Raw genomic sequence first — 14,085 nt, forward strand, 5'->3', positions numbered from 1 at the left:
TTTGCTATTTGCACAACGAGGCGTATCATTAATTTAAGTTTACTACAGACAAATATTAAGTATACGTCGTGGAAGCAGCGCAAAAGGTCTAACAGGGTATCGGGTTAAGGGGATTCACATTATGCCACCCAATAACCGCAAGTCTAGACAATGACAATCATGGTGCATAGCAGAGAAGGATACTAGAAAACGATGCAAAGACATAAAAGGATTAAAGATGGCACCGTGACAACAGTACCGGGGTTTTTCGACCCCTTGAAGTAAGTACGTATATTTTTGATCAGCACCAATAACCGAGTTGATCTAGCCAGGTCAGGTCCATCCCTCACCTGAATTCTAATAAAAGTTAGAATAAATAAGATCGTGATCGGTTAAAAAATTGGAGAGGAAAACCAGAGGTTCGGCAAAGTAAGTGACAATTTGTAAACATTGGCCCTTTAAATTTGTTTTGTTAGGTCAAGTAACATCTTTAATAGGTCGGTAAATTATTGTTTGTTTCGTGACACGAGAGTTGCACAAGATTTCTACTCCACCGAGCGTCAATGTAAAGGACTTAATGGAAAAGTTGCTGCTGTTGTGGTGACTGCTACTACTTATGGCATATTTGTGTGTGTGTGTGTGTGTGTGTTTGTGTGTGTGTGTATGTATTGGAGGATGCATCAGGCAAATATAAATACACACACACACTTACAAAGACAACAAACCAAAACCGAGTCCTCCAACCAAAGAAAGAAAAACGGGAGAAGGAAAACAACAGCAACACCAAAATGGGGCAACAAATAAACGCCGAGGCAAAGTAGAGCCAGAGTGAGTCGAGAGGCACCTTTCAGTCGTCTCTGTTGTCTGTTTGCCACATAGAATGCCACAGTTGTAGATGAAGCAGGAAAAGGAGGATGAATCAGAAGTCCTGCATATGCATATATATATAAGCATCCTTTTTACATAGCATCCACCTCCCACTGCCCGCCATTTTGCAGTCCCATTCTCCAGCCGTTCTCTGTCTATATACAGAGTTCTAGGACAGGGCATTTACTTAATGTTCGGTTCTCCGTGTGTATCCTGCCAAATGGCAGGTAACATTCAACGCAATTTCGCTGGCAACACAAAACAACAGCAACAGCAGCAGCAACAACAACAACAACAACAACAACAACAAAAAACAACAGTAGCAATATCAAAAAGAAAGCAGTAAAACAGTAGAATACGAAGGAACAACAACAAAAAAAGAAGAAGAAAATAATAAAAATACGTAAAATAAAACCAAAATCAAAAGAAGAATGAGAAAACTTGCTCAGACTCCTTCTCAGGACTCGGTACATATGCGTGTAAGTGTTTACATGTGTATGTGGGTGTGTGTGTGTGTGTGGGTATGAGTGTAGGTGTGTGGGTGTGTGGGTGTTTGGCTGTTGGTTATTGCAGTTAGTTCTTGTTGCGGTGTCTGTTATTGTCTGCTTTAAGTTTTGAGGCTGATAAGTGAAATACAAATTGGAAAAGTTTCAACTAAGGTTGAAAGACAATTTAAAAGTATCAAATACAAGTAATTGAAATACTAAAAGAAAACAATTGATTAAAACCCCCATAAACTTTCAATCGAAACTCATGTGGTTCATTAATAGTTAGGTCAATTATCTATTGAAATTTGTTAAAACACAATTTTAAGGAAGGTGTTCACATCAATTGTCACTCACAGAATGTCTTTTTATTTGATTTATCTCGTGGTTCAAGATTATCTCTCTCTTTGTGAGAGAAAGAGCTTATCTTTATCTTAAGATCAATGTTATTGGAGTTTATCATTAAGGATACTTATACTGAGCTTAAATATTACTACTATTTAATTAGAATTTTATTCACTTTCTTCATGCCGAACTTGACGTTTAAGTTTTTATATGCCAAATTGGTTTTATTCGAGCATATGCCTTTCACGATCCAGTTGTCGGAATCCAATTTTTCAGTCATCACTCCAATTTGCAGTAATATTTATTATTATGGTCGCTAAACAAACGAAGCTTAACTTAAATGTATATCTAAGAGAGATATATTTTTTCTACCAAATAATTTTGCCATTTTATGAACACCAAAAATTGTTGGTTTCTTACTCAATTTAAAGGTGTTGTGTTTTTTTTTGTTTGTAACTTATTCCATGGCAATGGCTCTTAATTGCATTTAACTCAACCAAGTTTGTTATTTTAATTTATGGTATGTATGTAATTTAACAATAAACCAAGCAGCAGATGTCACTGTCCCCAGGCGACAAAATTGTACAAAAAAACAAAATATATAAAACAAACACGAAAATAACAACAACAAAAACAAATACTGGCAAAAGTACAAAATACATTTACCATTTTGTAATATTTTGAAAACCACAGCCAGAAAAAAAAACACAAAAAACATATGTACATATATATATATGTATGTATTTGTATATCATCATATTGCCACAAACATCATGGTACAACCCGTAACCAAACCAGAGCATGATATCCTTGTCAAACGCAACGAAACGCAGCTACAACAACAACAACAACAACCCACTAGCATCCGCATCAGGAGCAGAAGCATCATCATCAACATCCACACCGAAACCACACCAAAATGACAGCCGACACAGGGACTTATTATGTGGAATTTATACGCTTCGGCAAACCCTTAACCCAGCAGAGGCAGCGGCAGTGGCAGCATCGCCAGCAGGACGAGAAGTGAGGGGAGGTGAGTGAATATAGCAGAGAGGAGGCTGAACTGGGAGGAGGCTGGGGCTGCGGCTGCGGCTGGGGCGGGACTGGGCGGGTCTGGGCTGGGCTGGGTAAAATGTTATGCAAATTTGCAATCGTGCCACGTGTGTAAATTGTTGTATGCATTGTTACCTTATAAAAACAGCGTAATTTTTAAATGGATTCTCTTCTCTCCTTTTTTTTTGTGTCAGGCAAAAAGTGATTTTTTATACAAATTAACAAAAAAAAAAAAAAAAAAAAAAAAACACATAAAAACAAAAGGTTTGGAAGAAAGGAAAAACCGAAATGCAGAAAAAAACTGATCACATACAGGAAAATGGTTGTGTGTGTGTATAAATGTGCTCTCTTTATTTACGTGAAATAAGTTAAATTGTAATGTGGATATATACAAATATACCGATATATATGTGTATGTGGAAAAAAGAAATGATATTTATCAAGTCGTATTTTCGGGTATCTCTACTATTGCGCTGAATATACAAATAACAGGCCGTTAGGAAAAGTAGAGAGAATCTTCTGAGAGTCATTAAATATTTATTTAAAACAAAAATATAGCTCTAAATGGCGATATGGCAATTTTTTATATAAGAAATTAAAAGTTGTTGCCTAATTGTTGTGATATCTAAATCAAGAGGAATTCACATGTAATTTGCTGGTATTTCATCAATTCACTAGAGTTAACAATTTTTTGGAATATTATGCAATCATTTTATTCTCTCTGTTTAAGAATAAACATAGTAGTCATTTGAAGCGGCTTCACCAAATCAGATGCACTAAAGAAAATATAATACAGCTGTACTTTTGTCACAAACAACTAACCTAGCATATGACTAGAATTACAATCAGCCACACGCGTTTTGGGAAAAACACTTGCAAACTAACCCAAACGATCACAACGGCAGGATGTCAAGTCGCCGATGCCGTGCCTAAAATAATAACAATTGTTCAACCCCCGAATACGTGGGTGTGAGTCGTACTAGAATAAGATCTCCTAAGAACAATTGTTACCTCCTAGAGCCTATGATTCCCTATATAAACTCCGTACTTTTGTAAATAAAATCAGTTCATAATTTGAATTCAACGAATAAAGATTAGGTTATTTTCCTTCTCCCTGGAATCCCTATTCACTCTCCTTTCTAATTATGAAAAAAAAATTGTAGGTTGCTAGCATTGAAATAGAAAAGATTCATGTCAGCAATAGAAAGTTGCTTAAACTTTTATCCTTTCAATGGATTAACTAACTTCATAAAGAGATACTATTTGGTAAACAATTTAATATAGGACACTATTTTGTATAGAACACTATTTAAACTATTTAATATAGGTTTTCAATATAATTTGATGTAATTCTGTTATTATTAAAAATTGAAACTTAAACTCTACGTCAGCGTTTAACCCGCTCTTTACTAAGGACAATAAGTATCTTAAAAACATGGATGTTTCTTTTCTGGGATATTTCTAGATTTGCAAATTCTTAAGTTCTAAATATATATAAGTTCTAAAACATGCGATATTTTTACATTGATTTTTTGAGATTTTCACTTGATGTTTTAACAAAACACTGATTAGTTAAATGGAAACTACCGAAAGTCAACATCATATTTCGTCGTTTTAACCAATTTGTAGGAAGTCAGTATGGTAAAGTATTCAAAGCCAATAGCAATTGCTGGAAAATGGCTTAAACGGAGCTTTGGAGTATAGATAAAAAATTTCAGCTACCTTCATTTGTCGTAAAAATGCAACGATCACGACCTTCTCCAATTAAAGTCGATTATTTTACATAAAATTTTGTCTATTTCTTGTTGTTTGGTTCTGTCTATGTTGCAATTTTCGATTGGGAGAGATAGAGCCAAGTATCTTTAATTTAGAAATAATTTTAACGATTCATGGCATTGATAAAACTCATAAGATTTTCTGTCGATTTGTAGAGTATAAAATTCATTTAAATTGCTGACTTTTTATGCCTTTGCCCCGAGTTGCAGCAGATTGCCAATTGGTCAAACAAACCAAAAGGACACACAAATACCGATATACATACATACAATACATGTAAAAGTACTTATGTATGTATAGGTTTGTTCATATGTATGTATGTATGTATGTACATATGTAAGTATGTAAATCGGTAAGTGTGCATTTATGTATGTAGTTACGAAGGCTGTGAAACGTTTATTTAAACAAGTTGAAATGTAATTATTTTGGAATTTATTATTAAATTAATTTTAATTGTAATAATGGCGCATGTTAAAATGGCCAACAGCCAATGGACACGAACCTAGCCGAAGCGATCCGAGAATTGTGGTTTTTATTGATTTTAATTTATTTATTTAAGCAATTTCTCTCTTTTTCAATAAATGTATATATGTATTGCTTTTGATTCTACTGCATTACATATTGTGAACAGAAGAGAAAACAAAGGCAAGATAAATCCCTTCAGACGAACCACATCCGCACACACACACACACACACACACACACACACAACAATTTTCTCAATTGTTATTAGGTGAGATTTGTAAACAAAAATTCTTACAACCACCCTTCATTCCTCTTCACTTCCACTTTCAGTTGCTCTCTTTCATTTTCCATCTCCCTTTTATTTGTGTGAAATATTTTTCACAAGATTTTTTGTGTTGCCTACTTTCAGGCTCAAACATTTTCGGACATTTGCTCGTTAGGCCAGAAACGGACGTGCTTAAAATTTCATGAGCATGTGCGTGCCTGTGTCTGTTTCAATGTGGGTGTGTGTTTGTGTGTGATATATATGTGTTTGTATGCGTATCCTTTATGGATTAAATCCGCATGCCTGCGGTTGGCCACAAGATCAACTGTTGGCAGAAGTGTGTCAACAAGGAGCTTCGGGTCCATGTGGGGCGGGCCAAAACACAGCAAGTGGTCATAATGGTCGACCCCTTGCCCTCTTCGCCGCCAACCACCGCACACATCACTTAGCCCCCTTGCTGTGCTAATAATGACGCTTTAAGTGCGTATGTGTGTGTGTGTGTGTGTTGCCTTTTGTGTGCGTGTGAGAGATTGCTTGAAATGTTACAACAACAAGGAGCGAGAATGTTAAGGAGAATCCAACAATAACAACAACATCCAGTCAATTGCAAACATTTGCACTTTGGGCATCCTTGTGGCAAATTTTAAGCCCTAAATAACTCAATTAAATTTTTGCTTTTTATTCGAACAAATATCAAATATCAATTTGTTTCCCTTTTCATTTTGTGTGAGGGCCATAACATTCAGTGCGTATACGTTATATTTGTTTTCATTTATTTCAGATGATTTATGTATGCATATTGTGTAAATGACAAGATAAGAAATGCAATATATTTCATATTTTTATTCAATTGCACAACAATTGAGTGTGAAATTGTCGGTAAAATTTGAAGCGGTCGGGGCAAAATGTTATTAAGCGAAAATCACCCAAAAAGAAAAAAGGGCAAAAATAATTTCAATAGAACTTAACCTGTCGTTGTATCTATTATTCGACCTTCCGTCTTTATTTTTTCTTCTTCTTTTTCAGTTTATTGAACTATATATGGCATTTGATACATATTTGGCTTCAAGATATAAAGATCGATGTGAATTTACTTATCCCCTTAACCACTTGCTATGGCTTAACAGTTTCAGTAGCCTGCAAAATAACTCAAAAAATGTTGCTTAAAAAAAAAAGGGAATTAAACGTAAATACAAGTGGAACAACTATATTATATATTATATATTTTACAACATAACTTTGATTTTTTTTAATCCGATTTTAATTAAACTTCGTACGTTAATAGATTTTAATACCAAATATTAACGAATTGAATTGATTACACAGGCCGACATTGTCGAGGTCATGAAAAAGTGTTCTAAGTTCAATAGGTCATTTATAGTAATTTGGGGGTGCTGATCACGGACCTATACTTAGTTTTTGCCCATCACGTCAGGATTTCGAAAAAAATGCGTTGGAGTTATTCAAAATGGCCTTATTTTCCATATTTTCTAGTATAATATAAACAAGTTATTATACTCAAAACGTTATTATTTTAACCTATTAATATATTAGGTATGATTTAAATGCAATTTACACAAAATCAAAGAGGCGTTTCTTTGTTATCATGCATATTATCATACACTTTGGATATGGTTCCAAAATGAGTAAAATTCGAACCAAAAAGTATGCTATAAGGATTCAAAGAACTTGCAACTTGTTAATTTTAAAGAATTATTGTAATTTTATGCATCTAAAAAATTGTGTATAAGTAATGTTGGCAAACAACAGCTATTTTTCATCAACAAGAAATTCTACAATTCGTTAAAAATGTAGAAAAACAATTTTTAACTTTATATAGTATACTTTTGGGTGCCTATTTTCCAACCCTAGATCCCCTAATTTCACAATATCTGGACGTGATGAACAAAAACTGAGTATGCAGTCAGAATCAGCGTACCCGAATTAGTTAAAAACACCTCTCAGGTTAACGTCACCAAAAATCATGTCGGCCTGTGTTATTTTAATAACTGAAATATTTGAGAAGATAGTTTTTTCGAATTACATGTATGGAAAAGGGTGGCTCTAGGTCTTATGATCTCCTAGATGTAGATGACATGTGTCTTAATGGAATCGTTATACATTTTGGCCAAGTTAATAAACTATTGTACTCTCTGGATGCAAAGAAAAATACTTTTATTGCCACGAGGAGTAACAGGCTATCAACTTAACCGTAAGGCTTGCTTCAAAAAAGGGAGCAAGGGAACTAATTCGGGAAGGGAACTAATTCGAAGGGAACTAATTTGGTTTGGATGTGGTTTTTTTTATCCTTATGCTATTGACTCACCTGCATCAAATTGTTAAAGGGAGTCCACCTTGCAGGCCTATTGAAAAGAGTATAAGCTATACACATGGAAGCTTTAGGTCTAAAAATTTCATGCATCTACGCACAAATTGATACAAGTTCTTATCTGATTGAAGCAAACTATGTAGTTTCCTTAAATCACAAATGAAGCCGTTCACTCGTACTAAATATGTATTAGTTTGTGTTTTATCATATGATGATGTGCTCACAGATCCCAAGTACCAGCGAGTACATAAGTACACCGATATAAACAGTCATGCATACATATGTATGTATGTGCATACACACATGTACATATGTACATGTATGTAAATTTACTCGAATACATGGGGATGATGAGGAACTCCAGGCATGACAGGCAAAATATTGTATATCCATGCTTATTCAGAATGGTATGAGTGTGTGTGTGTACATAAGTGAATGTATGTATGTATATATGTATGTAACGGTAATCATTATTGAGGCAATGATGTGCATTTCATGAATTATACAACAAGTGGGCACGATACCCACACAAACACATATAGGTACACTATATGGGAGAACACTTCCTGCTCAAAGATTCAGTTTCTTCTGCCTTGGGCCACAAGCTGCATACATACATATATATGTATTTTACATATTGTATGTATATTTATATTGATGGGGCGAATGCATTGAGGTAAGTAATAAACTTATTGACCCAACGGCAATGCGATGACGATTGCTCTCATAGTTACTTAATGTAGAATCCACCAGATACAAGAGGGGTTCATGATGAGATTAAAAACGAATATCGATTTCAATTGCATTTAAATTATCGATTGGTGTAGTTGACAATTGGCTTAATACTAATGGATAGATATATCAAGAAAAGACGTTGTAGTCAAATTGCATAGATATATATAATTAATTTCATTGCATATTATGGCTTATTGTAACCTCAACATTTGAAAGAACCAAAGGATGGAACTGGCATTAGCTTCTCCGATACCACAAAGTACGATGATGAAGATCAATAGCCAAGTCGATACACACATGTCACTACGTCCGACCGTCTGTATGACGTATCTGTTTTAGATTTCTAAGACTATAAGAGGTAGAGACACCGAATTTTGTTCATGTGGGATGAAAAAATATTCAGTTTCCGCTCCGATCTCAGACCCTGTAAAAGCTAGAGCCACCAAATTTGGTATGTAGACTCGTGTAGTATGTAAAGTGATCGAGTTTATTTCAAATTTTTGCCACGCCCCTTTCCGCCCCCGCAATTTAAAAAAAGCGTTTATCTCAAAAACTATTCTAGCTAGAGACACCATATTTGGTATGTATATTTGCTTAGTAAATGCACACATTTTGTATGTATAAAGATTTTGGAAAACTCGATTATCTCCCGTAATTTTCTACCTTGTGCAATCAAATTTGGCACACTTAAATTTGATACTATTATCCAGTAAAATACCAAATTTGATTAAAATCGGACCAAAAATTGCTGCTAGTTATGCATATAAACGTTTTTCCATAAGGCCGGAGTTGGCCGTTGGCTGGTGGGGGCGCTAGGGTGCTCGTATGCTTGAGTGAGCGAGATATTACAATTGTCAAAACGCGTTTGTTTAATAAATTTGAAATATTTGCTTTACTGGTGTATGGTATACCTAAGTCGGCGAGACGACTTACCTAATTTTTTAATGCTAAAAACTTAATAAACAATAAACGCTGCAAAATTGTACTCAAATATCGAAGTATGGTAATAACCAGAGGGGCGGGGCTAACTTCGACCGCGTTTAAGTTTGTATACCCTTGCAACTTTTTTGGTAACTTTTTTCTTACCTATAGCCATCAAAGTGGAAAAACGTTTTATCTAAAAAGGCTTATGTTTGCGAAAGAATCTTACCATAGGAAATACCGAAGATATTGATCCAAGTCACTGTTTTCCACCGATCGTTCCTATGGAAGCTATATGATATAGTTACTCGATCTTTATTAAATTCGGCACAGTTATAAACAGATATATTAAACTATTAAATATTTAATTTGAAAGCAATCGCGTCAAAAGTAACGAAGTTATTGAAGAAAGTCACTGTTTTCGACCGATCGTTCCTAAGGGAGCTATATGATATAGTCAACCGATCTTGATCAAATTTGGCATAGTCGTTTATATGTATAATAAAATCACCAATATTTAATTTCACGACAATAGCTCAGAAAATAACGAAGTTATTAGGAAAAGTCACTGTTCGTGACTTTGCGGTTTGTATGGGAGCTACATATATGATATAGTGCAGTATATACAAGCCTACATGCAAAATTTCAACTCTGTAGCTCTAACAGTCTAGGAGGAGGGACGGACGGACATGGCTGTATGAACTCGTCTCGTAATGCTGATCAAGAATATATATATGGTCGGAGATTCCTTCTATGCGTTGCACACTTCTGACCAAAATTAATATACCCTTTTTGCAAGGGTATAAAAATCGCCCTACCATTAGCCCGCCAACAAAAGTTATCGCAGGCATAAAGGTTGAGATCGATGCATGTTACATCTTATTTCTAATGATTACTCTATTCAATATTCATGATTACCTAACTCTACTATATCTGAACTTTAAAATTTAGATACTAAATAAATTATATTAAGGGTATCAATTTATGTTTCATTGCATGCAACTACTTTCCTTTTCTCTGAATAAGTATTTTAAATGTACAAGTCCGTTTGCAATGGATCGACTCAGCAAAGGCACTTAATTTAATTTATTTCACCAAATTAATCAGAAATTGGTTTTTGTTATATTTACAGCTTGTTAATTTTTAACACACAAAAAATTCTTTCGCTGTGTTAGTGTCGCTGTTAAAGATATAAAGATTTACCCAATCCAAATAGATCTATAGCATCTGGTAACATATATACTGATATCAAATTCCATTTCTTTCAAAAAATTAACCATTAAAACACAATTAAGTCCAATGCAAACTTATGCTTAAATTTGAAAACTACGTTGAGCCTCGAGAGTCACTACTTATTCATTATTTTTCCGTCTGTGCTGACGGACGAATAAACAATTTCCTATTTGTCCTCAAAACCATTTCCCTTTATTCTCTTTACATCTACATAGCTTCCTCCTCGATGAAACTAAGGTTAAATGAGGAAGTACATCCTTCTACAGTTTTATCCTGTGTTCTGGTTGCATAGTCTGGGTTACCGCTTAGGCAGGATACGCGTCAGGCGCGATGTTGTCGAATATGTATGTATGTATGTCTCAACATTCGCTTATTTCTCTAATTGTAAGATATTGTAGTCGATAGAATTTATTGTAAACATTCTACATGAAAGTTTTGAAAAAAATTCACACAAGCTTATGAAGTGCTGTCCAATTGGATTATTTTAACTTGCAATAAAATACGCCCAATCACCTGGAATTCACGTGGAGGAAAGAAAGAATATTATCCCATTGTATTGAATTTCTTAATTTTTTATCCAAACGCCATTTTTTTTTTAAATTTCGTGCAAAGTAAACCGATCAGCTGTGTGGTATTGCCACTTGGTTCATAACGTTATCAGATGGTCACCTTTATTTCGATTTCTACCATACTCACCATACTTATATGTGGCATTAATATTCAGAAACTTACAAAATTTGATCAACGTCATTATGCATGTTAACGTTTTTCACTAGGTGGAGAAATAGGAGAGAATTAAGAAGAATTTGTTTATACATTTATACATATGTATGTATTTGTTTTAGTAGATGGTATACATACATATACAGTTTGGCAAGAAAGTGTTTACACACAGTTAAAACATTAAAATTTTTAGCTTTGAAGCGAAAAAAAGCAGTAGAAATATGATTATCCAAACTTTTTTTAATGAAAATAGGTAAACTAAACTATAGACTTATTAGTAAGTGAAAAAAATTAACAATAGGTTTCAATTAACAAAAGAAAATAACAAAAAACAAAAAAAGGAACAAAAAGTAACTGCCAAGAAAGTGTTTACACATCTCGCTTTTTCGTTTCTTTTTGTCGCAAATTCTAAATTTACCGTTGTTTCCCGGAATTTTCCGATCGACAACAATGACTTCTTCAATTTTTTGTACTTACTTAATTTTCTATAATGTTTTTTAAAACCAAAAAAAAAAAAGAAAAAACTCCCTTAAAAATGTTTACTTAGAGAACTATTTTTGGGTGTTAATATTTTTCTTTTTGAGATATTCCAACCACCGTGATATGCCTCTTTTAAATAGGCCACATCTTCATTGGCAGGAGGTCATGCCATTCAGACCAAATGTGGCCATATCAACGTTGGCATCGTTAAATGTGGAAATGTTAAACAGATAATGACAGCACAGCAAGCAAGAGAGAGAGAGAGAGATGGCGTGAGAGTGAGATGCGAGATATATGTACGCATGTAGGGATAGTGGCAACATACCGTCTGTAGATTGGATGTGGAAATGAGTTGACCAGAAGGCTTTTTGTTATGGAGGTCCATTTTCTGCCAGTTCCTCACCAAAGTCCTTCCCCTTTGCACTTACCATCCTTCCATAAGTGTATCAATTGTTGTAACTGCTGTGTATGCTATTGTTGTTGCTGTGATGATGATGATGATGATGCTGTTGTTCATATTGTTGTTGTCTGTTGCTACTGTTGTTATACGGAAACCAGACAACTGTCATGCCTGAAATTCTGATGCATTGAAATATAATTATTGGGAAATGTGCGATTGTCGTACGGTTTCCGTTTTACGTGCTTGATTCTAGGCACTATATGCATTATATGTGCGTGTGTGTGTGTGTGTGTGTGTGTGTGTGTGTGTGTGTGTGTGTGTGTGTGTGTGTGTGTGTGTGTGTGTTTGTTGTGGGGGATATATTGATTCAAAGTTTTCATGTGTGTTTGTATATTTATGTGGCTGCCATCATCTTATGTATGTATTTATCTAGATGTACATAGATATACGACACTAAAATCATTATTTATGCAAACTGTATGACATAATAGCGCTATAGATAAATGTACATACATACATACATAAGTATGTATGTATGTATGTATGAAACATATATATCCATTTAGCCACACATTTTTAAAATACATACATATATTTATATAAATATGTAAGTTTAGGTATATGTATATTATGTGTCATCATCCATAACAATTATCATAATAGCCACAACTAAAACTAATTAACTAAATTTTAACATAAACACAAGTTGACTATAGGCAAAACTATTTCGATTTCAATACTATTCTTATATATGATCAATTCCATTACAGATATATCCATATACATACATATACCTTTTTCAGTACCTAAATAAGTATCTCTATCTAAACATCTCCAGATAATTTCGGAGTTTTCCCCATATAAAATACACATTAAAAAGCAGAAGAAACCAATTGCAATATTTAAATTAATTTTGACTATAAACTAGGTTTATTATTGACAATAAAGCAAAACATGGAGTTTTCCTGCTGTTGTTTATTATTTTAAGTGAGCTAATTTCGAATCTACACTCGGTTTTCTAGTTCGTTATACCCTTGCAGAGGATATTATAAAATTGGTCAGATGATTGTAACGCGAAGAAAGAGACACTTCCAACCCCATAAACTTTATATACATACATATTCACGTACTTAATATAATCGGCAATACGGAGGAAAGCGATGACTTCGCTTCGGTAAAATTACCATCCTTGATGGCATTTTATTGATAAACGATGCGTGGCAACAATTTTCGTCGAGGACAATCGCAAATTGTTTTAAGCATTCCGGGCTTGCTGAAGAAAATTAAGATGGTCCCGGCAGCTCATTCCTAAGTGATAATGACAAAGATGAAATGTAATATCGGTGGTAAAGATTTCTGAAAAGTCAGCTACCAATGTGGAACGAAAAACTCAATGAGTATGTTGCTATTGACAATAATGTAGCAATTTGTGGGGAAGTGACCGACGGCATCAAGAAACTCACTCCCAGTACAAGCAATGCAAAAAAAAGACAGATACTATTAAAATTAAGAATAAGAGAAACGCGAAGATTCGTGCTCGAGAGTAAAATTGATCAAGTTTTTTCCAGAAACAAACTGCGCATGTACCAGGAGCTAATGCGCTATGTAAGTACATGCACATGCACGTTTACCCAAAACACGAGACACACAGTAGTCTATACTAACTTGCGGCTGAATGTCTTTTTTTACGAGCCAATCTATTTTCGTTGTAAAACTCGATGTTTCAAAATGAAATATAAAAATCATACAAGTCGGTTGCAACATCGGTTGTAGGTAAAAGGTCAACAAACTAAATTTTTTTATTAAAAAAAGGTTTTCACATAAGTTACCAAATATCTTTTTCCTTATCTGACTTGAGAAGTATTGAGTGATCGTTGAATAACAGTTTGAATCAATAAGGACGTAAAAGAAATGGATGCCAAATATGTGTGTATGTTACATATTTTGGAAACTAGATACAAATTGCAGCAGCCGCAAAAGTCGCAAAAATCTCGTGCCTAAAATAATCGCCAATATGGAAGAAAGCGAT

Source organism: Drosophila willistoni (assembly GCF_018902025.1).
Source record: "Drosophila willistoni isolate 14030-0811.24 chromosome XR unlocalized genomic scaffold, UCI_dwil_1.1 Seg143, whole genome shotgun sequence".
Classification (NCBI taxonomy): Eukaryota; Metazoa; Arthropoda; class Insecta; order Diptera; family Drosophilidae; genus Drosophila; species Drosophila willistoni.